At 36.5% G+C, this 25,600-nt stretch overlaps 1 protein-coding gene across 1 annotated transcript in view; it reads left to right on the top strand.

Moving 5' to 3' along the window:
• Positions 1-25,600, top strand: part of LRP1B (LDL receptor related protein 1B) — a 1,787,379-nt gene that overhangs the window by 472,852 nt on the left and 1,288,927 nt on the right. The gene's annotated exons all lie outside the window — the stretch shown is intronic.

Genomic DNA, 25,600 nt, shown 5'->3' with positions numbered 1-25,600 from the left:
CCCCGACCGCCATGCATATTAGAATCTCCAGGGAAACTTAAAATACTGCTGGGGATCGCCCAGTCAGTCAAAGTCTAGAGGGACTGAGCCTGAGTGTCAGTATACTTTTAAACGTCCCCAGGTGGTTGCACTGTGTATCCAGGCTTGGGAAGTGCTCTTCTTTCTCTTCTTTCTCTCTTCTTACCTATGGATAGGGTTTAAGATATGCACAGAGAAACCTCTTCACAATCCCTGTGGCTTGAATAGGACGTTGATGAAGGAGAGGGGAAAACCAGATAGTAAATTGTCTCTGCTGTCCCCAACAAGAGCTGCTCCCTCTGTGTTTAGCACATCCTTTAATTTAGTGTTTCTCAAGGTGTGAATTGGGAACACCTGCATCAAAATAAACCTGGGCCTTGGTTAAAAGGGCAAAGTTTTGAGCCCTGCCCCAGATCTCCTGAGTCAGAGTTTCAGTAGAAGTGGTGCAAGGGCAGAAATCTCAAATCTTATTAAGCACTTTAGAGAATATCATGCACCCAAATATTGAGACACACTGATCTAAGTTAGTACCCTAAGCTCCCATGAGTCATGTTTTTTTCTTCCTTAAATTTTTCCTAACCTGGGCACAAACATTTTGCGGTTGCTATTAAATGTCTGATTACAATATGTATCAGCTCAAATAATCAGAGAAAAAGAAGGGGTTCTGTAGAGTATGGAAATCTTTTAGCTATTACTGAAAGCTCAGAGAGAGGTGTATTTCATAACCCATTTACCATTTGGTTGACCTAACGGGTTAAATCTGTCAAAAGCAAAAATAAATTCAACACCTTTTTTTTTTTTTTTTTTTTTTAAGTGCTTTGACTTTATACCTGGGTCTTACTTGGAGATCCACTGAGCCCTTTTGGTTTCTGCTTCCTCACCATTTTCTCAGAAAGCCTTTCCTTGATCTTTGGATTCATTAGACCAATGAGCTATAGGTTTTCCCAGCACCCTGTGCAGCACCCATCATTCCTTACTATTATCCTTCGTTTAATTCTCTGGACTCTCTGCTAGGCAGCATGATGTGTGACAGCACATCCTCATGTGTCTTACTCACCACTGTGCCCTCCCCACTCCCTGCCCCCTCTATGGGAGTTCTAAACCCCAGGGAGACACTCCTTAAGTGAATAAGAAATGGCACTGCCCCCCACCAAAAGTTTGAATGTGCTTGAAAATGTAGGCACAAAGTAAGAATGTTTTCATGAAGCCACTGACCTTTAAGGATTTCTGCAGAGAAGCAGCACCTGTTCTTAGAAAAATTATTAGCCATTCTGTGTAATACTATGCTATCTCCTCACCATATTTGGGACCATACAGCTTAGGAATGTAAGATAGTGGATAAACTTGACAAGGGTAGAAGTACCATAGGTAAAAACTAGTCATTAGCACCATAATGATCATCATATTATAGTATATAACAGTTAAGGGTGCCATACTTTCTGATATAGTATGCTTTTTGCCATTTAATCTTCTACTGGTTTTGAATGCCACTTGTAGCCAGTTTTATGTAAATGGTGCCTAACCAGTTTTTGTAGAGGAAAATCCATACTTCTGTAGTCTCTCGACTCTGGATTTTTAAAGCGTGTTTGATATCCAGGTGGCCAGAACAAACTGACACAGCCTGTGATGTATATGTCACATAACCAATAAGGCTTAAGGGATTTAGGAAGTAACCAGGTACAAGCCTCCTATTACATTACCAGTTTTGCTATCATCTTTTTTGGAAAACATTTAAATTTGTTGTGTATTTTCATATTTAGATCACTACATTACTTTCCAATACTGCTACAGGTAACCTAATTTTTTTTTTCTGGACTGAACCCTAATCTCTACATACATTCCAAATGTAATATGAAAGTAACAAATGTTGTCTTTGCCACTTCTTTCCACAACATTAAAAGAGAGTAAATGAGATTGAACCTAACAGCAACCCTATACCTGTGAGAGGAATGCTGTACTGAACTGTTTCAGTGACTCAGTGTTTTATGATCCTTAGTTTACAAATGATTAGCTAATAGTTCAGCTAATACACATTGATTTTTAAGCTGAAGTAGGAGGGGTTGACACAGTTGCTGATTACTGTATTTTTGGATCACTAATATAAAGTAGAAAAGAGATGGCTGAGTTTTTATCAACTATAAATTATTGATTTTGAAAGAATGCCATGTTAAATATTTTAATATGACAGACAAAAATGGAAAAATGATACATAAAACATGTCTGATTACCAAAAAGAAAAGAAAATGATATAATTACTTACAGAAATGACTGCCTTTGATATTAAAACTTGATGCAGGCCAGAATGCTGTATTAATCCCTTTTATTTTTTCTAAGAATAGTCCTACAATATATAAAACATTATCATAAAATTACTATTTTTTTTTATGTCTGAATGTTTCCTTTAATTCCTATTGCCTTTTACCACATGGTAAACCATTGTTTTCCATCTTTGAAGATATCCTTCAAATATGACAGTATTGGGCTTCCCTGGTGGCGCAGTGGTTGAGAGTCTGCCTGCCGATGCCGGGGACACGGGTTCATGCCCCGGTCCGGGAAGATCCCACATTGCCACGGAGCGGCTGGGCCCATCAGCCATGGCTACTAAGCCTGCGCGTCCAGAGTCTGTGCTCCGCAACGGGAGAGGCCACAACAGTGAGAGGCCCGTGTACCGCAAAAAAACAAAAACAAACAAAAAAAAACGAAACAAAAAGAACTATCAAAAGGAATATCAGAGATGATGAGTGTGCAGAACAAGGTCTGTGAAAAATTATTCAGCAAGAAAAATAAAAGGCAGAGATGGGATGTATTCATGTGCAGGAGTAGAAGGCCCAGAAAAGAAGTAACAAGATGTTCTTCTCATCCATTGCCATTTAATATCTCCTTTCCTCTTCGAATTTTGTAAGAATTACATGTTTATGCTCATTGTAGTTTCTAAAGAGCACCACTTGTTTCCCTAAAGATGGCTACAAGAGAAGATTGAGATGATGTGTTTTCCTTTGTTTTTTCAGGAACAATCCAGTGGTAACAAGCCCACATTCTTCAGTATGTAGTTTTTAGGGATTTTGTAATCGTGTAGACCTAGGAAAAGCAGGAGGTCACACTGAATGATTTCAGATTCTAAACCTGTCACTAACCAGGCAGTTTCACTTCCCAAACCTGTAAGATGAGGGTGAGAGTAAGATTGCTCTGATGTGTAAATGACCTACACACCAGAAGCTCTTGAAACAGAGCTTTTGCCACATTAAGCCCTCCACAGGTGATGCTGCGTTAGCAGGACAGGCTCGTCCTTAGTCCCCTGCGTGCAGGGTGCTTATCTCGGCCAGACCTTGTTCAGTGTCCTCCCTCCTTTCTTTCCACTTACGTAAATCCCCCACAAGGTCCTGCCTTTTCAAGTCTGAGAAGCAGGTGATGGGATGGTAAAGCTCACAAGAACCATGGAAGAAGCTGTAGAATCCCACTATATATCTTCACTACAAATGAAGAAACTAAAGCTCAGAGGCTGAGAGAGAAACGGGTACTTGGGCTGCTTAGAAATTTACATTTCACAACCTTGTACTCCATTCAACATTTGGATAATCCTCGTCTTTCTGACAAACTGTAGTGTGGATAGGTTTTCGGGGCAGCACAAGAAAATGTGAGGAAGGCAGAGTGAATCTAAAATCCCAGGTGGACTTAGGAGAGGATGTTGATATAAATGATATTGGAACATTGATCCTTTAGGATTAGGTTATTTAGGTTAACGAATAAATTAGGGAAGGAACACAAATGGAAAGAATATGAAAGGAACAAATTACCTGTCTATATAAGCCTAAATCTAGTGTTCCTTGAATGTTTACATACAATCCACCAAAGTACTGCAGTACTTAACTATTGAAGCTCCCTGGGCAACATAGTGAAACCTATGTTCCACTGAAAGACTAGGAAGGATTACAGTAATGATTTGTATTTATATTTATGTAAATTTATATGATATATAAATTATAATTACATATATTTGGCATATATAAATTGTATATATATAATATATATTATTAGTCACTGCTATTAAAAATAATATCAGATTTTATAATGCATGCCCTTAGCTACTATTCTGAATGACCTTGGGAGTGGTTATGCATTAAAAGAAGCTTAACATGAATCCTAGCCCTGGAGATGCCCAATGACAGCATCTGGCCTAGTCCTCTCGTTTTATAGATATTAGCAGAAAACTGATGCCCTCATTGAGAAGTTCTTTCTCAGAATGGAAGATTGAGTCAACAGATATCTTTGGATCAGCTATTATGGACAAGGAAAATGCTAATTGCTAAAGAAAAATGGGGATTAGGACAAGGTCCCTGACTCTACTTTCCAGGAGCTTAAGATTTAGTGAGCGGGCTTCCCTGGTGGCGCAGTGGTTGAGAGTCCGCCTGCCGATGCAGGGGATACGGGTTCGTGCACCGGTCCGGGAAGATTCCACATGCCGCGGAGCAGCTGGGCCCGTGAGCCATGGCCGCTGGGCCTGCGCGTCCGGAGCCTGTGCTCTGCAATGGGAGAGGCCACAACAGTGAGAGGCCCGCATACCGCAAAAAAAAAAAGGTTTAGTGAGCACTAGAGACATATGAATGACAATGAAGTGTACTCTCAGGGTATGTCATGAATGTATGACCTGTGCAGTCACAAACTACCCTATACTTAGAAGAGCTCTTCACTTGGTTAAGTGCTCTGTTCTCACCTTCTTGAAATTCTTAACTTTTGAACAAGGGGCCTCTCATTTTCATTTTGTACTGGGCCCTGGCAAATTATGTAACCCATCCTGTGTACTTAGTAAAGTAGTACAGTAGGTAAGAACAGGTTACCCTGGGAACACTTAGGATGGACGTAGAAGCCAATCTCTGGCCGGAGAAGGCTTTTTCCAGGAAATAGTCACGAACAAAGGTGTGCTAAAATGATGAATGGGAATTCGTCAAATGGAAGAGAGAATAGGAGAAAAGAGATATAAGGAGAGGGAATAGTTCTATGAAAAGGCTGTGTTGAGTAAGAGCACGGAGAATTCATAGTATGTTAGTGTACTTTAATTTTAGAGTCAGAGGTAAGAAAAGATGAATCATAGATAACTATGCAAGTCATGATATAGATCATTTTATTCTGAAAGGCTTATGTCATTGAATGAATTTAAGTGGGAGTGAATTTATCAAATGTTTGTTTTAGAAAAATGGCTCTTAATTGCCTTGTAGAAAAACCATTAAGGGGCTAGTTAGATGGCATTTCCATTAATTTAAGCAAGGAAAGATGACTTGAACCCCAAGGATCTGAAAGGGAGATAGAGAATTCAGACAACGTACTGGTTGCCAGGATTTCTGAAGGAAGGGATGAGGACTCAGGGACACTGACTGCATTTTGAACTGGGAAAATGAGTGAATGTTCATAATGTTTGCTGAGATATCAACTACCGGACAGGGAGTGGGCTTATGCAGAAGATCATGATTTCCATGTTAGAAATGATGAATTCAAGTTGTCCATATGACGTTCACATAGATCCAGGGGCAGAAGGATAATAGATTCTGGAGTGTGGAAGACATTCATGTTGAGGAAAGAGTTTGGGAAAGAAATAGAAGCCATGTGAGTGGAGAATTTTGTACAGGTTGCCTAAAAACAAAAACAAAAATGTGGAAACAACCGAAAACATACATTTAGGCATTCCACAGAACAGAATAATTAAGACTTTCAAATGCTGTTAAGAAATCAAGTCAGTCAAATACCTAAATGTGCCCTGGTGCATTTAGAGTTAATATCATGCAGTACAGAAATTAATGGACTCCTACATGTGCTTTGACTTCCTAAAAGTATAGGATCCTTAGGACCCGTGACATGCCTTACGATTCTGTGGTAGAACTCAAAGTATCTAGCAAAGTGCCTTGCAGCACACACGTGTGTGTTGGCTGATTGCTTTGTTGATTATCTTTTTCTTCTAACTTGAGCAGAGAAGGGATTCTGCTTCCATCTGGTCACTGGAACATTGCAGCCTACAACCACTGAATCCCAGAGCCATAAATTCTGGGACTGAACCAAGGGGAAACTAGAAAATATCTCAAGTTCTCTTATGTTCCTATACTGAATATTCATTATAGAGGTGTATTTTTCTCCCAAATAGAGGCATCATTCCTAGCCATCAGATACTTTCCAGCAGCCATCTGAGTATAAATGGACCAGGTTAAGAAATGCCTGCTTGGCAATCTATTAGTTGAAGTAAACAGCAACGAGGTCCTTTCGGCAATTACTACTCTCCTCCTTGAACCATTGGTTTTCTCATCTTTTATTTCAGAAATCAGTTCAAGTCTATCCAATATGGCATTCTTAGAAATGCCAGAATGTCAAGAAATTCTTGTTGGCTTTCCCCTTAAGAACTTAAATTATGTGCACTCTTAGAATATAGTTTTTTCCTCTGTATGTCCCATGTGGTCCTGATGGTGCACCTCATAGAAAAATTTACTATAATAGAAAGGGAAGAAAAGAATACATCATTTAATTTTATATGATGGAAGCCAACTGAATGCATATGAACTCTGAATCCAACTGCCAGGAAATGTTTCTTATTGATTGATGGCTAACACTTTCCTCTAGACTTTAGTATTTTTAATCAGAATTTGACATAGACACTATACCAGATTTTGGGATCAGAATTAGAGTTCTGCCAGTTTTAAACTAAAATATGATTGAGATTTGCAAAGATGAGGATAAAGTCCCTAGTTATTGATGTCAGCTACCCAAATCTATACTACTACTATCTTTGTTAATCTCTTTTCAGTTGACTCTGATTTTACCTCGTCCTCTTTCATACAAAGCAGGTTGTAAAATGAAAATACAAACTAATGTTGGAAAAAAGTAGAATCTCCGTGACCAATTTATTTAGGCTTTTGATTACATATATAAATTTATAGATGTAATCATTTTTCTGGATTGAACATATTTTTCCTCCTAAAAATATAATTAGCTTGAACATATGGGACCCTTGTACCACAGCATGGACTAAAACATTCAAAGGGACATAATTAATTGGAATACCAAGAGACAGCATGCTTGTACAAGCACAGTAAAATTCAAGATAATCATTTTAGCCTAGTTTATGTTCTAAATATTTGAAAGGTGAAAAAGGACTGAAAAAACATTTGGAATTCAAACTTTTGCCTTCAAGCAAATGTTTTGAAATTCACTGATAAAGCAATTCTCATAAAAGCATAAAACAAATGTATAAAGTAGGAAAGAATGTAGCTAAATAATGCAGAAATTCCATTTTTCCTATTGCATTATTATGTTTACCTTATGAAAGACTTGTAGCCTTTTTAAAATTAGTCTTCCAAGTGTTTACAGGAGTAGATAATGCTGTTAATGTGTCCATATTTTTATTGTAGCTATCAGAAATCTTATAGAAATTTACATTTCAATCATTTTTACACTGGAGACAGGGATGATATTTTCATAATAAATTTTTATAGCTGGTTTAAAAATATGTCAGCTGACTAGTGTTTATTCTGTTGCTAAAACAGACATTTATGAGGTGGAAAAACTGCTGGTTTAAAATTTAAAGGTGTACTAAATTAAACAAATTTTATCCAAAGAAGTTTTCTAAGGTTTTATGAAAAACTACATTTCCAGCATTAATTAGAATCATTTGCAAAATAAAATTGAAGAAAATTACCTATTATCTCATTTTAACTTTGGTTTTTAAAGATCTTGAGCTGTTTCACATTAAAGTTTGTTTCTCTAAATTTCCTTATACACATATAACTCAATAAAAGCAATAGTGATGCATCCCAGAAGTCATACATACACATCAAAGGGCACACATCATGTATGTGTTTGTGCTTGAGGTACAATAAATTGTTTTCAGCCTCATCCACATATGCAGAATGGAATGTATTTGTGTTTTTGTGTAGCTATGTGATTAAGTGGACACAGGATAGTCTTTTGAGGCCAACTGACCTGAATTTGAATCCTGGGTATGCCACTTACTAGCTAGTCTGTCTTGGATACCTTACCTATTTAGAATTTTCCTTATGTATAAAGGGGAATACTTTCTTGGCTAGATTGTGTTGTGAGGAATAGTGATGATATACACAAAGTGCCTAGAACATTGAGTAGCACATACGATGTATTTTACCTGTATATGCAAATACAGCTTCAAAGACCAAGGCAAATAGTGATAACAGAAGGTAGTTTGTGCAGCACCTATGGTTAGGATGGAAAATTCCTTAGGGAAGAGTTAGGTTGCAAGGAGGGTAAGACAGCACTTTAACTTATAGCATCTATAGTAGATTTTATAATTTTATTCTGAGAATTGATGGTTAAGGGAGAAGGATTTGGAAATAATCAACAGGCCAGGTATGATTTGAACTGTATGTGCACTGGGTAATGGTTTGGCTGAGGAAGGTGGTAGATAAATAACTTATCCTTTAGTAGATAAGTATTTTATCATTACCCACCCATCCTTGGTAAAAGGAGAGGCATTTGATAGCCATGTTCCTTTCTGTGGCCCTTTGATTGAAATATTTTTTTGGTGCATAGGTGTAATGACTTGCATAGCCAGTGGTTCTAAAAAGGCAAATACCTAACAAAGTGGCAACATATTGAGTGGACAGGACTGTGGTTTCTAGAATCAGATGACATGGGTTGAAATTCTCACGGAACTACTTCTCAGTTGTTTGACTCTCGATAAATTATTTCAACTCTCGGTGCCTTAGTTTCTTTAATTATAAAATGTGTGTGGAGATTATTATGAAGATTAAATGACTTCTGTCTTCAGGTTGCTTTGGTTCAAATTCCTGTAATACTGTTTATTTTATTTTGATTTTGGAAGAGTGACTTAATGTCTGTGTCTCAGGTTTTTTCTAATACATAAAATAGAGATATTAATAGAACATACCTATTGCTGTAAGGATTAAATGTGTAAGTCAATATAGAGTACTTAGACCAGTGTTTGGGACATATTCCATGCTCAATAGCTATTAGCTATTATTATTAATACAAACACATGAAGGAGACCATTCCCTATGTGTAGGTACTATATGTATGAAAACATCTAGATATGTGTATGTATGTGTATATGTATAAATTGGAATTAAAATATTTGTTAGGAAGAAAATTGACAGGAGAAAATGTAGAATTCCTAAGTTATATTGTGTATCACAATGTTTCTATAGAGAACTTGTCCAGAGTTCCCAGCAGTCAAGAGCCTCTCTTTAAAAATGTCTAAATTCCTGAATCATTTACTGACTATGCTTTAACTCTCTGAACCATAAGCTGTAAATATGCCAGATCAGTTCTAAACCAGAGGTCTTAATGTTGAAGTTTAATTGGTAGAATTGATCATTTCAGACTCTCTAGTAGCCTGCAGATTTGGAGAAATGCTTTACATGGAAGAAAACATTTCTTGGTCTATATCTCAAGGGTAGGTATGAAATTGTATTTTAAAAGATTAAATGGAGCCGTAGAACAGGAGAGGTTTGCCATCAATCTACTGACACTTTACTCCTCTACCTTAAAAAAGCAAAAGAAAACAAAACCAAAAGAAACAAACAAAAAAAACCTTTTATTCACCTTATTTTATGTGGTCCAGGGCCAACAGCTATGAAATATCAAGATGTTGTAAAAGTGCAAAATAATTTAATACTTTTTCTGGTGCAAACTATAAGATGAATGCATGACTATGTAGTAAATTAAATAAGGATGTAGTGGAATTACTTAAATATTTTGGACCATTCATCTTTAAAATTAGGATGTTTGGCTTACAGATATGTTATGACATTTAATAGGGTAATTATTGTAATATTAGGTTTTCATTGACAGTGGATAACATATTAATTTTATCTAGAGAGTCTTGAATTTGGCAGACTGTAGTTGTCCCAACTATGACTTCCCTGGTTATAACAAAATGGTGCTGAAGTTGAGGACTGAGTTTTGAGGGGTTTTTTTCCCATTTGCTTATAATGTATTAGAACAAAATGAACATTGGGACAAGTAAAGTTATTAGTGCATTTAATCACAGGTAGAGTGTGGGTTTTTCATATTTTTAAAATTTCACTTATCTATATTGGGAAAATATGAATTCTTTGAGATGATGGCAGAAGCCCTTTCCAAATTCAGAGGGAAACAACATGGCATAATAATCTGTGAGCTTTAATAGTAGCAGCCCATTGCTGACAACTATCATAGACATCTCTAAGGCCATGAGAATATTACTAAAATTCCCTGGAAATCAGCTATCATAATGATATTTGTGTTAGCCATTGTTAGAACTAGCAATAAGGTATGTATATATATACCACACAGCAACTTCTGGGATATGGGAGTAGTCTACAACATATATAAATTATCATAATTATTAACACTGGACTGGCCCAAACAATTCTTTTATTTCTCCCTTTATATCACCTGTCTTTTCACACTACAGCATGACATGGCATATATTCATGCTATAAATTAAAATGAAGTATGAATTTTTGAGATTTATATTACATGTTGAAATAGCAGTTAAAATATTTTGGGTTCTGAAAATCAGACGTAGGGCATTGCTTCTCTAAGAGATTATTAAGAAAAATATATAATTAAAATGAAAAACCCCTTAGGTGACATCTGAGAGTCTTAAATTTAATGTGAATTTTTTTTTTAATATCCTCGTGACTCTTTCTTGATTCTAGATCTAACCAAATCATTCTGTTTATTTTTCCATGTGAAAACGTATGATGCTTACCTCGGAGCTTGTTTGGATAAGTACATTATATGTACTTAAGTATTTTACAATGCTATCTAACTGGAGTATGCTATATGTCATATTTGTAAATAAATGAAAGTAATCTTCGAATTAATGGACTAAGAAAAAACATACTGCATAGTTTCCTATTGGCTGGGGGCAAAAATCAAGGTGTCAACAAGCTGGTTTCTTCTGGAAGCTTCAGGGAAGAATCTGTTCCTTGTGTTTTCCAGGTTCTTGAGTCTACCAGCTGTCCTTGGCTTATGACTGCATCACCGTAATCTCTACTTCTGTCAGCACATTGCCACCTTCTTTATCTGACCTTCTACATCCCTCTTACAAGGATCCTTGTGATTACATTGGGCCCCTACCACATAATCAGAATATTCTCCCTACCATAAAATCCTTAATTTAGTCCCATCTACAAAATCTCTTTTATCATTAAGGTAATATTCACAGGTTTCAGAGACAAAGATACAGACATCTTTAGGGAGTAGACATCATTCAGCCTGCCGAAATCTGCCCTCTGGCCTCTAGAGATTCATATCCATCCACATGCAAAATATATTCAACCCATCCCAACATTTCCAAAAGTCTCAACCCATTACAGCATCAACACAAAGTCCAAATTCTCATGTAAATATCATCAATTCAAAAGACCAAAACATCACCATCTAAATCACCTAACTCAAATGTAATTGAGCCTCTATATGATTCATCCTAGGGCAAAATTCCTCTCCATCAGTGGACCTGTGAAACTATAAAACAAGTTATCTGCTCCATAAATACAATTGTGTCATGGAAATACGATACAAGTTGTAGACATTGCTATTAAAAAGGAGAGAAAATGAACGGGGGGAAAAATAGCTCACTGGTCCTAAGCAGATTTAGAAATGCAAGTAAGCAATCTCCATTAGGTTTCAAGACTGGGGAATAATACTCTGTGGCTTTTGCCTCCACCATCTGGACCCACAGCTCTGCTCTGAGTCATTCTTCCTTTTGCTTGAAAGGGTAGTATATGTTTGTAGCCGAGTAGTTCTATCAACCTTTTTCCTGCCTTTATAGTTTTGGGAGTCTAACAGCCTTCTTTCATGTGTGCTGCCTTGTCCCTTTTAGTTTATGCTGGTAGCGCTCCTGCTGATATAACATCCTCAAGAAGCTTGTGGGTCTCCCACGTATGTCACAGGGATTCACTCCATTACACAAGAGGCTCCTCCACAGATCTTTTAAAAATGATCCCATCTCTTTTCCTGGCTTCTTCTGAGATGGCTGAGCTGCTTGGCTAATCTCTTCAAAGCATCCTGTATGTGATTGAATGCTCTGCAATTTTTATCCTTTCAAGGCACTAGCAAAGGATTGTTGAATCACACCCTTGGCTTTCTATTCTAGAGCATACTTTACTGATAGTGAATCTCCTAATTTCGCATCCTTTGAAATCAGGATAAGCTGATAATTTTCTAAATCATCAAGAAGTAGTTCCATTTTCCTGAACAGTTCTTTTCTCAATTTGTCTTTTTTTTTTTACATTTTACTATAAGCAGAAAGAAGAAACCAGGCACACCTTTAATATTTTGCTTGAAAATCTCTTCAGCTAAATAATTATTCATTGCTTATAAGTTCTATTTCCATATAACTGTAGGGAACAGTACAGCTCAGCTTCCTTCCACGATATAACAAGGATCTCCTTTCTTCCAGTTTCAATAATGTGTTTCTCATTTCCTTCTGAGCTCTCACCAGAAACACACTTAACATCCGTATTTCTACCAACTGTTTATTTCAGACAATTTAGGCATTTGCTAAGATAATGTAAGTTTTCTCTACCATGCTTCTCACTTCCTTCTGAGCCCACATCTGCAGCTCCTTTAACGTTCATATTTCTACTAACCGTCTGTTCAAGGAAATCAAGGCTTATTCTATCATGTTCCTCAGAATTCTTCCAGACTCTGTCCATTACCCATTTCTAAAACTACCTCCACAGTTTAGGTATTTATTACAGCAGAACCCCACTTCCAGGTACAAAAAAACCTGGAAGTGGGGTTCTTTATTAATTCCCTGTTGCTGGAAGCTAAACTCCAGGTGTCAGCAGAGCTAGTTCCTTTTGGAGGCTCCAAGGGAAAAAACTTACCCTGTCTTTCCAGCCTCTACCATCTGCTGGTATTCTTGGGTTTGTTTCCATATCCCATATGCAGAGTGAAAAGACAAGCAAAGATTCCTATCCACATGTACACAAGACATAATTCTAAGTAGATAATATGCATGAAAACACTGGCTCTGATTGCTAAAAAAAACAAAAAAAGAAGGCACTGTAAAATCAAGTTGATCATTATTCTCATATCTTAAATGAGAAGAGATTTCCATATTAAAAAAAACTCTCATGTGACTTCATATTTAAAACAGTTTAACATTGTCCTAAGGCACAGATAAGCAGTCCTTCTGTTACATGTCCCATTAAATATATTTTCCAATCAAGTAAGTTATGTAAGAAAATGCTCCCAATCCCCCAAATCACAAGACAAGTTGTATTCAGTTATGCTTATCATTTTGAAGGGACACATGTACTTGAAAAGCTTCCTAATCAGTCTTTCTCTAACTTCGGCATTGAGCCTGGTTATGTGAAGATGGAAGGGAAGTTTGGCATTTGTTCAGCAGAGATACGGTTTGTGAAAGGGAAAATTACCAGACCTTTACCAAAATAGAACTACTATATTCATGGAATATTAAGTTATTTTCTCATGCTTCACTTATTTTCTAAATGTCAGGTCAGTTGTTACTATTACACATCAACAGGGTAATTATAAGGCCCATTGCTTAGTGCTCTCTAGAATCCTCCTTTGCCATCTACTTTTGATTTTCCTGAAATTCTCATCTCTAATTTTTCTAACACTGTTTTTATAACAGATTAAATAGTGCTTATAAGCAATGCTAGTTGATAAAACTGGGGCTAAGAAGATTACAGATTACTATTGCTTTTTAACTCATCTCAACCCAGTCTTTCTCCATTCTAGTTCATTGCCATCTATGTCTTTGCAGGAAATTATATCCCCAAAGCTGAAGGAGCACCCATTGCAGTCAAGACACGAACTTGAACACACACATACTTTTATCCCCTTTACTTCACTCTGATTCTTACCTCTATCTACTTTTGCTTTTGAATTTTTGCTGCCTCTAAACCTGAAAAGAAGTAACTAGGTTACAGAGCAGACATCGAGAGCACAAAGACAGTGATGTGAAAGAGATGTTGTTAATCCTCCACACAGCCTGACTGTGCTGAGGACATTTCTCATTATATAGTTGAAAGTTGGAAATATCTATGACTTTATTAGGATTCTTCTTTCCCAAATTCTGTTGAACTGAAGAAGAGTAGGAAGCTTAAAAATGGTAGGATTTGGAAGATCATTTAATTTAATCCTCTACTTTTGTAGACAAGGAAATCCAGAGGAATTCAGGGACTTGCCCAGGATAGTGCCAGGATTGGAATATGAGCTTAATGACTCAATTGAGTATTCTTTCTGCCACACTTTACATCCTCAATCAAATTAAGAATAAAATCAACTTTGTTCTGATGCTCTACTTGCTGTCTTAGATGATTTTATTCCTAAATCTTACCTTCAGGAAATCCAAATGTCACATATATGTCTTAATGCTCTAATAAAACATACATATAGTAGTAGGATAGAATTAAGGAAATATTAAATGTAAAATTATAAATTCTAGTTTTTTCTTCTACATGATCTAGAAAACTCTAGGGTTGATTTGTTATTGTTAGCCAGGTCTCAAGAGTGTATTAAACTCTCTGAGACCTGTTGATTTAGCACTTTTTTACTTTACCAAGAAAATCACAAATTTAAACAATGATATTTTTAAGATCATGAAAGTTTACCCTTGCCTTAGATGACTTTGGGTTTGTGGCAAAATGTAGTGCATCATATTCTAACAGTTAAGCTTGGTATTTAAATACTTGAATAAAAAGTACATTAAACAAAAACACCATCCCAATCTTCCCAAGCAACAAGATTACAGTTTTAATTTTAGTATTTATTAGTTACTACTACAAACATTTCTTTCATGAACAATTAGGTGAGTTGATAACACCGTAGATTCAGTTGAATCCTTAACACTACCCAGAAATCTTGCAACTTTTCTTTATTGAGTTCTCAGACTCATTCTCTGCAAATAGTGTTTCTTAGCTTCTCTCCCATCCTCAAATTGCAAACTGTCACTTCTTATCCCTCTTTTTATGCTTGTGCCTCATATTTCCAATTAATCATCATCTTAACATGAAAATCATTTTCCTGAATGTGTACTCATCTTCATCCTATCTTACGTTACAATGGGAGAAATATCAATGACTAATTTTGCATTGAGTCCTTCCTATGTTCTCAGAGACTTGACTTTGCTCTCTTCTTTATCCTCTTTATTTACTGGACTTTCAATGTCTATCTCAGGACAAGTCACTCCAATTATCATCTACACGTATTCTAGTTTCTTCCATATAAAACATAATAAAGAAGCAATTTCTTTCTTGCCCTCACAAGTTCTTCAGCTACCTGTAATGTTCCCATCTCTTTCATAATCAAGCTTCTTAAAGTGTTTGCTATGAGCATGGTCTCTACCTGAGTCAGATTCACCATTCCTAAAGTTTAAAATATTGTGAAATATTTCAAACAACATGAAAAACAGAACAATATAACCCATAGCCATGGACCACCTACCCCCAGATTTAATTAATGTATTTTTTTTTTCTATTTTTGCTATATTTGCTTTGGATCTTTTTTCAAGGAAATAGTATATGATGGTTACAATTAAATCACCCCTCATTTAATTCCCATTCCTTTTTTCCAAAGGTTGACTATTATATTGAATTAGGTATGTACCATTTCCACTTTAATTTCTATACATTATAATATTTATACTTTTCCTTAAATTATACATGGTATTTATATATTTTATATCTACATAAATCATCCAAGTATTAATATACTTTTGTACTTTAACATGTAGAGGTCTAGTTCATTTATGTTATCTTTAATATAGTGTTCCACAGCATGAATATAGCAAAATTTATTTATCAATTATCATACTGATGAACATTTAGGTTGTCCAGTTTTTACATAATCATGTAAGACACTCATACGATAATCATGCTTATCTATATTTCTTTGCATGAAATTGTTTCATTAGAAGGGAAATTGATAGCCAAGGATACAGTGTCTTCAATTTACTAGGGGTAGTCAAATTGTTTTCAATGCAATTGAACCAATTTATACTCGCATCAGCAGTACATGGATGTTCCCTTTTTCTCCACATTCTTATCAACTCTTGTTTCAATCAAACTTTTAGATTTGTTGCTTACTGAAGGGTACAAAATGGTCCTTGCCTCTGTTGTTCATTAGCACATGGCAAATTGCCCCAAAATGTAATAGCTTAAAACAGTAAACATTTATCTTATAGTTTTTGTGAGTCATGAATGCAGCCTTGTCTGGGTATCTCTGCCTCAAATTCTTTCACAGGTGGCAATTAAGTGTTAGCTGGGGCTGTGTTTTTATATAAAGGCTTCACTGGGGAAGATTGACTTTCTAACCTTATGGCTGTTAGCAGGGGATAGTTCTTTCTATGCTGTTACACTGAGGATCAGACACAGTGATCCTCATTGGCTATTGGATAGAGACCTCCCTCAGTTCTTTGCCACATGTGCCTTTGTATAGGGCAGCTGACAGTATGGAAACTAGTTTCACTCAAAGCAAGGAAGAGATTTAGAGAACATTAGCATGAGGGAAGGCAGTCTTTTTGTAACTTTATCTCAGAAAGAGACGTCTCATCACTTTTGTCATGTTTTGCTAATTAGTAGCAAGTTACTAGGTCCAGCTCACACTTAAGGGAAGGGGATTATACAAGGGCATGAACACCAGGAGGCAACAAATGTCATCGAAGGTCACCTTAGAGGCTGCCTATCATGGCATTTCACGTTGTCACATTTTCCCGATTATTAGTTGAACACCTTTTCATGTTTTAGCCATTAAGGTTTCTGTTTTGTGAACTGTTCTTATTCTCATTTCTCAATTCAGTTAGGTCTGTTTGCTCTTCTCTTAATGTGTAGATATTATGTATATATTCTGGATGCTAATCTTGGTTAGGCTTATGAGTTGGAGCCCCCTAACTCGCCAGCCTGCTTTAATGTGATATCCTTTCCTACCCATTTCCCCAAATCCCATTATCAAAACCACTCTTGTAGAGTCATCATTGATTTTTCATATTGTTAAATTCGATGGATACTTCTCAGCTCCCATCTTCATTGACTGGTTGGGAGCATTCAATACAGGTAAGTAGTTTCATTCATTTATCTTAAAAATATTTTCTGAATCTCACCTTTATGTCAGGTATACTATTTGTTCTCCACTTTCATGACACTGTCGTATATTAGTTTTTAACCTTCCACTATGGCTGTTATTTGTCAGACTCTTTTGCCAGTTTTTTCTACCTCTACTTGACCTCTAAATGTTTGAATTTATTGGTATTGTTCCTGATATTCTCTCCCTGGTAATCTTATTCAGTCCTATAGATTTACGTTTATCATTATGCTAACAATCCTCAAGTTTATATCTCTGGAACCACACCACCAATCTCCTACATAATGTATTCACTTGGATGGCTCACAGGCCTCTCAGACTTAATAGGCTTAAGTCTGAAATTTTGATCATCCCTGTTCCTTGGTTGCATCACAAATTTCATGCAGATGGTAAACCAGAAAACCAGAAATTATAATACCTCTTTGTCTCTATAAACAGGAAGTCCTGTGTATTCTACCAACTCAAACCTCTTCTCTTCACCCAGACCACCCCCCATCTCTACAGCTCTCACCTTATCCAAGCTACTTTTCTCTCTCCCCAGGGCTTGAGGAGGTCTCCCACTTTCATTTTGCTTATGTTACCCACCTTTTTTTTGTTAACGTAAAATTCATAGCAGGCTTTTTTTAAATGTAAAAATAATGGCATAACTTCCCTGTAATAACTTTCTAAAGGACTGATTATCCAGCAAGATTCTCAGTCCTCAGTGAGAGACCTCACTGATAGACAGTGTACACAGTACTCAACCTAGCTTTCCTGTCATTTTCATCCTCAGTTTCCCCTCTGTTGCTCTAATCATACTGGGTTTCTCTTTTTATAAATTGAGGTATAATTTACTTACAATATTATGTTAGTTTCAGTTGTACAACCTAGTAATTCAATATTTTTATAGATCATACTCCATACAAAGTTATTATAAAATATTGACTAGATTTCCTGTGCTGTTTATGAAATCCTTGTAACTTATTTATTTTATACCTAGTAGTTTGTACCTCTTAATCCTCTTCACCTTTTTCACTCCTCCCTGCACCCCTCTCCCCCCGGTAACCATTAGTTTGTTCTCTATAAATGCAAGTTTGTTTCTATTTTATTATAATTCCTTTGTTTTATTTTCTTAGATTCCACATATAAGTGAAAACAACAGTATCTGTCTTTCTCTGTCTGACTTATTTCACTAAGCATTATACCCTCCAAGTCTATCCATGTTGTGGCAAATGGACAAAATTTCATTCTTTATTATGAATGAATGCATTCATATGCCACATTTCTTTATCCATTTATCCATTCATGAACACTGAAGTTGCTTCCATATCTTGGCTATTGTAAATAATACTGCTATAATATTGGGGTGCATACATTTTCAAATTAGTGTTTTTGTTTTCTTCTGATGAACTCTCAGTAATGCAATTGCTGGATCATAGGGTGGTTCTTTTTTTTTTTTTTGAGAAAATTCCACATTGTTTTCCACAGCAGCTGTACCAATCTATGTTCCCACCAACAGTGCACGAGGGTTCCCTTTTCTCTACATTCTCACCAGTACTTATTATTTTGTCTTTTTGATGATAGCCATTCTGACAGGTAGGAGGTGGTATCTCATTATGGTTTGGATTTTTATTTCCCTGATGATTAATGATGTCAAGCATCTCTTCATGTTTCTCTCTTCTGTCAAATTGCAAACTACTTTCAGGAGCAAATTGTTTGAACTCGCAATTTTATGCATGAAGAAATCTTCTCCCACTTTGCCTGCCTAACTTGTACTCATTCTTCAGATTTCAGTTGAAATGTCACTTCTTTGAAAAATTATCCCTTGCCCTCCAGCCTAGATGAAATATTCTAGTGTCTATTTCATGGTGTTAGTTTTCCTTCATAATTTTTATCACAATTTTAATTACCCAGTGATTTTTTGCAGTTGTTAAAGTCAGCTTTATCCATAGGCTATGGTTATATAAAAGTCAGATATCTATAGTAGTTTCCCCCTGCTAAATTCTAGAATATTGCTTGGCCCATAGTTGGCACTTAATATTCAATGAATTGCTGAATCTACTGCTAGTTCTAGCTCTAGAGGAGCTTTTAACTGCATTGGTACAAAATTAGAGAAATACAAAATTGAAAAGTAAAATGTGAGCCATGGTCATTAAGAGTACTCGGAGGGAAGCTTTCATAACCTCGCTAGCAATTCATTTCCCCATTATTAAATGAAGACTTTAACCTAGATCAAGTCTAAGATCATTTTTACCTCTAACATTAAATAATTCTAACTGCTGGCTCAGGAAGAAAGAGAAATCAGTGTGCTCCCAAATAGTCAAGGAGAACTTCATGAAGAAGCTTTTAATGATAAAAGCTGTAAAATGGCAGGCAGACTGTCAACCACTGCGCCACCAGGGAAGCCCAATGAAGAAGCTTTTAATGATAAAAGCTGTATAAGATGAGGAGGAAGTAGAAATCAACATAGGTATTCTGAGACAGTGAGATGGACCAGCTGCCTGGAGTAAAGGACTATTTTGGGTTTTAGTGGGAGACATTATTTGCATGGAGCCTCTCTCTGAGGTATCTAAAAATGAGGACAAGGGTTTGGAATTTGAGTAACCACAAGACATTGTGGGATTTTGAACAGTGGTGCAATATATCATTGCATTATTTTAAAAATTCTACTCAATTCAGTAAACATGTATTGATTTTTGGCTACATGCTGGGAACTCCTAGGCACCAGGGTTACAGACATGAATGAGACATGGCCCTGGCCTCTGTGTGCCTCAAAGTAGTTGGATGACAGTCTTCAAAAATGAATAATATTATATCACAGAAAAGAATGTTTAAAAAGGATATACAGGGGCTTCCCTGGTGGTGCAGTGGTTGAGAGTCCACCTGCCGATGCAGGGGACACGGGATCGTGCCCCGGTCCGGGAGGATCCCACATGCCGCGGAGCGGCTGGGCCCGTGAGCCATGGCCGCTGAGCCTGCGCGTCCGGAGCCTGTGCTCCGCAATGGGAGAGGCCACGACAGTGAGAGGCCCACATACCACACACACAAAAAAAGGATATACATAACAAAATATGAACTATAATATGTTCATAAGCATTTCACAACAAAAGGCAGGGTTGTATGGCAGAAAGCTCATGTTTCATGTCCGTATTCTTTGAAGAAGTAAGACCACTTCTATGAATCCAGGCATTTTGGCAAGATGTAGGTGTATATTTCAGATCATGTATGACTGTGTAATTTTATCTCTACATCACCTCTCCAAGTCTGTTTCTTCATGTGTAGAACAATAATAAAAGATTGAAAGTATCAGCGCATAAATATTAACAAATGTTGGAGAACAGATCAATATACAAATGGAATCTGAGTGTACAATTTAAGTGAATCAGTGAGGAAATGATGCAAAATTTAATTTTCAAAAAAGTGTAGGGCTTCCCTGGTGGCGCAGTGGTTGAGAGTCCGCCTGCCGATGCAGGGGACACGGGTTCATGCCCCGGTCTGTGAAGATCCCACATGCTGCGGAGCGGCTGGGCCCGTGAGCCATGGCCGCTGAGCCTGTGCGTCCGGAGCCTGTGCTCTGCAATGGGAGAGGCCACAACAGTGGAGGCACGCGTACCAAAAAACAAAACAAAACAAAACTGTAATGGCCATTGCTTCCCCATTTTGGAAAAAATAGATCTCTAACTTCTGCTAAAACAAATATGTATATATATCTGTTGAACTTAAAATAGGTGAAAGCTAATATTTGAGTATTTTATCTACATCAGGCATTTTTAAGCACATCATGTGTATTAACTCGTATAATATTTGAACAGATCCCTATAAGATATGTACCATCATTAGCCTCATATTAAACATGAAGAACTGAGACACTAACAGGTTCAGTAGCTTGCCCAAGGTAATCCAGCTCATTATGATTTGAACTCAAGGGCTCTGGAACCTGAACATGACTATTTTTTCATTTTTATGTATTTATTTTTTATTGAAGTACAGTTGAATCACAATGTTGTGTTAATTACTGCTGTACAGCAAGGTGACTCGGTTATACATACGTATACACTATTTTTCATATTTTCCATTATGGTTTATAGTTCTCTGTGCTATACAGTAGGACTTTATTGTTTATCCATTCTATATATACCAGTTTGCATCTGCTAATCCCAAACTCCCAATCCATCACTTTCCCACCACCCTCCCCCTTGGCAACCACCAGTCTATTCTCTATGTCCATGTTTCTGTTTCATAGGTAGGTTCATTTGTGTCATATTTTAGATTCCACATGTAAGTGATACCATATGGTATTTGTCTTTCTCTTTCTGACTTATTTCACTTAGTATGATAATCTCTAGTTGCATCCATTTTGCTGCAAATGGCATTATTTTGTTCTTTTTTATGGCTAAGTAGTATCCCATTGTATATATGTACCACATCTTCTTTATCCATTCATCTGTCGATGGGCATTTAGGTTGTTTCCATGTCTTGGCTATTGTGAACAGTGCTGCTATGAACATTGGGGTGCATGTATCTTCTTGAATTATAGTTTTGTTTGGATATATGCCCACAAGTGGTATTGCTGGATCCTATGGTAGCTCTATTTTTAGTTATCAGAGGAACCTCCATACTGTTTTTCAGTAGCTGCACCAAGTTACATTCCCACCAACAGTGTAGGAGGGTTCCCTTTTCTCCACACCCTCTCCAGCATTTGTTATTTGTAGACTTTAAAATGATGGTCATTCTGACCTGTATGAGGTGGTACCTTATTGTAGTTTTGATTTGCATTTCTCTAATGTTAGCAATGTTGAGCATCTTTTCATGTGCCTATTGGCCATCCATATTTCTTCCTTAGAAGTCTCTTTAGGTCTACTGACCTTTTTTTGATTGGGTTTTTTTTGTTGTTGAGTTGTATGAGCTGTTTGTACATTTTGGAAATTAAGCCTTTCCAGTTGCATCATTTGCAAGTATTTTCTCCCATTCTGTATGTTGTCTTTTTTGTTTTGTTTATGGCTTCCTTTGCTGTGTAAAAGCTTGTAAGTTTGATTACGCCCCATTTGTTTATTTTTGTTTTTATTTCTGTTGCTTTGGGAGAGTGACCTAAGAATATATTGGTACAAGTTATGACCATGGCTTCTTAATACTATGTTCTATACCCTCTATGAAGATTGAATTAAAAGTCTATAAATGTTGGATTAAAGGTAACATCAGGAACAATCTGTGAAATTTTTTTTTATAACTTCATGGATAAAAATCTCCTTAAAGCAAGCATCAAAGCCACAAATGTGATTTCAGAAAATTTTCAATAAGCATTTTACTGTGCATGATGCTTAAAACATAATAACGGAAATATTTGCAGTGCCTGTAGTAGGCATTGTGCTAATATATGAAGAGTTTCCACAAATCAATAAGAACACAAATCTGAATAAGAAAAATAGTAAAAGGGCAAAGATAAGAAAAGCAATTAACAGAAAAATAAAAAGGTACCGAATCATTTTCAAATGCATGCTCAAATTCACAAGTGAGTGAAAATACAAACCAAAACAAGAAAGATACAACAAATATAAAATGTCAACAGTATTCTGTTGTTGAGGGCACTATTACTGGTGTGTTTATAAATGGTTCCATGCTTTCAGGAGGGTGATTTCTAATATCTGTCGAAATGTTGAATGTGTGTTTCCTTTGATAAAGCAAATTATTTTCTGGAAATCTGCCCAGTACAGTTTAGTGGTTAAGGACTTCGGTTTCAGATAACTCTGGATTCAGTTTCCTCCTATACCATTATTATATGTGTGCCCTTTAAGAAATTCCTCACTTTGAGAGGCCTCATATTACTCATTTGAAAACAAGATAAAATGAGCAAAATTGCCTCACAGGGTTGTTCTGCAGATTAAATGAAATCGTGCATGTAAAGCAATTAACACAGTTTAGGAGTTAATAAACGTTAAATATTATTATTATTATACCGTATGTCTCAAGTGTGAAAGGATAGCTTTATGAGAATGTTTATTGTGTTATCAAAATAATTTCTATTAATAGTATTTAATGTAGTCTTAGAGTCACTGCAATTATCTTTGTAAAACTGTGGAGAATAAATTGATCCTCAAAAGACAGGAGATGGGTAAATGTTGCTCTCAGTAAAGTAACATATATAATAGGTGCAGATTCAGAAAATTTATAGCCGTCAATGGGCAAGCCTTAAAATGATTAAGTAGAGATCAACATAAATTTATAAAGAAAACGTCAACTCCTCTCTCTACATAAGGGAAGTGCTGGGTTGTCATTTTAAAACATCTTTGTTTTTATTTCAGGAAAACATAAGACATTTCCCCTATCTGTGGGTAACACTGTGAAATATGACTGGGCAATAGGGTGCTAGGAGACTTGGATGTATTACTAACAATAGAGAGGACGGGATTTAAACACAGGGTGGTTCAGATATTAACCTGAATGAGATGTGTCTAGTGGACTGACTGATGGTTCTGCTAACGGATGTATCCTGTTTAACATTTTTATCAGTTAGGAGCGTTATTAGAGGTGCAATTCCTAAATTTGCAGATCTCAGAGAATTGCATAGGTTGACTTATGTAGGTGATGGAATCAAGATTGAAGTGATCTAAGGAATGTAAGGCACTATGTTAGAATCAGCAAGATACTACTTGACAAAGAAATGTAAAAGTTCAAAATGTCAATTGCACAATTACAGAAGTTCGTATGACAAACTATTATGTACGAAAAACATGGTCCCAAATAATGAGGCATATGTTACATACGCTTACATTGTTTTACCAGCTTGCCATTTTTTCAGTGTTCAGATTATTGTATTCCATTTTGGGAACCACATTTTAAGAGAAACCTCGACATATTGAAATATGTTACAGATTTAAGAGTTGAAGGAACTAGGAATGTTTTCCCTGGTGAAAAGGAAATGGAGGGGAGATGTGATAGGTCTACTCAAACATCTGAAGGGTTTTCTTGCAGAATAAGGAACAGGATTGAGATAACCTAGTTTAGAGCACAGCTGAAAGCTGAGGGAAGGTGAAATTCACTTTAGAACAGATCTTTCTCACAATTAGATATGTTCAACATTGCAGTAAGCTTTTTTAGTAGTAAAACCCTCATAGCTGGAAGTACTTAAGTAGACAGTAGAAAAACTACCTTCAGGGTTGTGGAAGAGGCTTTGTTTATAAGGGAAAGTTGGATTAAAATATTTCTGATTTCTTTTATGAAAGAAGCCTGGTAAAGTGAAGAGAATACTAATCTTGAAGTCAGAAGACTTCCAGGTCAAACTTACTCTACCATCACCCATGTTTGAAGGAAATTTAACTTACAGGAATGTGCAAGATTGTTTTTAGGGTAGGAAAAAGTCAGTTCACGATACCCCAAATGAGACTTTTACAATAACACTGCAAAACCAGGTTTGCAGTAGAGTGGCATATTAGGACTCTTCTCAACTCAGGTGAGAAAAGGGAATTTGACTCAGGAATCCTTCCTGATATACACAACTTCTTCCATTGTTGTATCTCCAGCTATATTATTTATCAATCCTATTCACTCCCATCAGCTCTGCCTTATTTTGTAATTCTTTAATAATATCGTAGAAGCAAAGGGCTGAAAAAGTCTTTGTGGTTCAGCCTACTTTCATTTCAGTCGTCATGTGTCCTATTTTTATGCATCTTCCCCTAGTTAATACACTTGCTAACCTTTCTCAAGAGAGTACTCTACTGGCCTCTGGGATTCCGAAAAAATAGAATTGATATATTTAACTCTAGATGGTTTTACAAACCAAATTACCTAAATCTAGGTACAGAATACTTTTCATGAGACCCAGGCATTATTATTTCAGTCCTTCAAGCACAAAGGATGTTTTTCCATTTGATTTTGTAAACTCTGTTTCGGGAACAAGCTCGGTGGACTAGAAATAACATCATGGAACTGGTGACATTTCAACCCTAGCACCTCCATGCATCTCATGATGACCTCCCTTCCCTTCCCTTTGTGTGTCCACAAACCCTTGGTACCTTTAAGCTCTCTCACTGTCAGAAATCTTCCTGAGTGGCTACTGTGATGGGGAGTGGAATTTTTCTTTCAGCCGAAGCTGGTCTCTTTTCTTCCCTCAAAGAAACCTTATTTACTGTTACCCAGATTTACATAGTAGAAGCTGCCTCAGACACTGAAATACATGGAGTCTTGAAAATTGAGAGTTGATGACAATCTTAATGTTTTCTGAAAGCCCTCTGTCACCTTCCAGATAAGATTAGGTTCTACTTCATTACATGTTGTCACTCTCTGCTTTAATTTTTTTAGCATGTAATCACAACTAGATTTCATTAGCTGTTTATCAGTATAATTTTTAATATCTGCCCCTCTGCAAAGAGTGAGTGTTAGTGTCTGCCTCCATGGATCTGTCTGGTTCAGTGCTACAATTCCAAGATGCATCCCAGTGCCTGGGACACAAGAGATACAGGAGATTCTCAATGATTATTTACTGAATAAATAGAATTTTGTTTATGAAAAAAGGATTTGTTGGGTGGGATAAGAA

This window comes from Neophocaena asiaeorientalis, unplaced genomic scaffold (genome assembly GCF_003031525.2).
Source record: "Neophocaena asiaeorientalis asiaeorientalis breed wild unplaced genomic scaffold, Neophocaena_asiaeorientalis_V1.1 scaffold11, whole genome shotgun sequence".
NCBI lineage: Eukaryota > Metazoa > Chordata > Mammalia > Artiodactyla > Phocoenidae > Neophocaena > Neophocaena asiaeorientalis.
This window is presented reverse-complemented; position numbering and strand designations above follow the sequence as displayed.